This window comes from Solanum stenotomum, chromosome 11 (genome assembly GCF_019186545.1).
Source record: "Solanum stenotomum isolate F172 chromosome 11, ASM1918654v1, whole genome shotgun sequence".
Lineage (NCBI taxonomy): Eukaryota > Viridiplantae > Streptophyta > Magnoliopsida > Solanales > Solanaceae > Solanum > Solanum stenotomum.
In genome coordinates, this window is record NC_064292.1 from 38,155,694 (window position 1) to 38,158,038 (window position 2,345).

Genomic DNA, 2,345 nt, shown 5'->3' on the forward strand with positions numbered 1-2,345 from the left:
AATAAAATCCATCAAGTCACAAAGTCTACCTACCAAGTCATTATAGCAAGAAAAAAAAATAGAGAAAAAAAATAAAACAATAATTAATTAATTAAAGTTTACCTACCAAATCATTATAGCAAGAAAAAAATAAAATAATAATTGCATAAATCTCCCTTCAAGTTTGATTTCTTTCAATTCACCTTCTTTTCTAGGTGATTATGCTTACCTCTCTCATTTTAATTTTCTAATCTAACTATTATTTATATAACAAAACATGATTTAATTAATTTGTCCTTTATGAATTTTTAAAATTATATTTATAAGATTTTTTTTTTCAAAAAACTACTTTTAATTAATTAGGAGAAAAATACTTTTTTTAAAAAAAATTATTAGAAAAACTTTTGCTATTGTCCAGAAGCCCCATAATTATTCTCTTTCGAAAAATTATCCAAACCCCTTACTTTTTAAAGATAAATATTTTATGAAAAAACTGGGGATCACATATTCACAAAAGTGATTTTTAGATTTTTCAAGCTACAAATAACTCTTTCATATATTTTTTTTTGGATTTCAACTCAAATCTTCAAACTAAAAATTATTTGTTAAAAGTCAGTTTTCAGCTTCAATTGCAAGAATTATTTTTGATTTTTAAAAAAAATGTGATAGAGATAAACAAGAAGGAACAACATAATTGAGAGGAAGTGATTTTTATCATGTTGGACTGCCTAGGTGGACTGTCATATCACGAGATATGACAAAGATAACGTTTTAGGATATTTGCAGCTCAAATCATAGACGACAAGAGTAGTTTTGATCCTAAACATAAATAAAGGTATACATGAGCTATTTCGAATAGTTTTAGGGTAATTTTGACCCTTTTCCGTCGATTGAAAACTTGAGTTCGAATTAAAAAAAAATAAGTATAGAATAGTCAACTTACTTAGTTTCTTAATGCACCTGAAATCTAAAATAGTGACATATAAATAGAAACGGAGGGAGTAATAATGCCCAACAACTTTGAAGGATGGATATTGACTACATCAGGGAACAATCAATACTCATGTTTAGCACGTGCCAATAAATTAAGGGCTTACGCAGAGTTTTTGGCCAAAAGCATTCTCAAACTATATCTTCAACTTAAATTACATCCTTAAATTATATTTCTTAACAGAAAACATCCCCCAAGTATTTAAAACGTAATCACTTTCATCCTTATGTGAATTTTTTGTCAAATAATTAATGAATTTTACACAAAAACATGTGCAGGTCACACTGCTCTCATTAAAACTTTTCTCACATAAGTTCATTATCTGTTGGAAAAAGCTGCCCCCCGCCCCCCGCCCCCCACCCAAAAAAAAAAAAAAATCTTTTGAGACCCTTATTTGCTGGAAAGAAATAAAGTTAGGATGGTGTTGCAAAGAGACATAATCTGTTCTTCTTCTCCTTTACCAACTTAATGAAGCTGGAGCTTAATTTAACATTATCACCTTCTGTAAAGTCAAAATGTAATTAGATCAACAATTTTTTGGGGCAATTTGATATTTGAAGTGATCAAGATTCTGAATTTCATTTATGGCACTCAAGTTTTATTCTCCATTATTAAAAGTAAAAGTCTCAGGTTGCTACCATTTTTTGCAGATTCAATGAGAAAAAATATTTCAACTGGTAATTTTTTAATATCAAATCAAATAAAAAATAAATTAAAACAAAGTTGATGATAAAAGGATCTGCATAATGCCAAGTGTTGTTGCCAAAAAGAATTCACAATAATATTTTAGATGTATCATAGAATGAGGAGATTTTTTTAAGCTTTGGTGATTTAGGGAGTTTTGCTGTGAGTAGTATGAATTACACATATTTTTGTGTGAATTCTATTATTTTTTCGTCAAATTTTAACAGAAGGATGGAAGTTGTTAAGTTTAAAATACTTGAAGGATGTTTTTTGTTAAGAAGAATAATTTAAGGATGTAATTTAAGTCAGGGGTATAGTTTAAGGATGTTTTTGGTCAAAAAGTCGCTTACGCACGCCATACAAATTACACTTCGGTCCATTTTTATTTGCTCGATTTTAACTTTTTACTTGTTATTTTTCACAAATCAAGAAAAAATAATTTTTTTTTTACCTATTATACCCTCAATTTATTTAGAGAGTTAATGTTTCTCTTTAATGAATAAATTAATCATGAAATTCTATGTCAATTACCGTGAATAAATTTTTAAATGATCATATAACTATTTCCTTTATTCACTATTCTAAAAATAAATATTAATTTTTACTTGTTAAATAACATTAATCACTTATTTTCCAAGAGTAATTAAGAATGAAACATTCCTCAAAGGCGCAAAAACTCCAAATAATATAT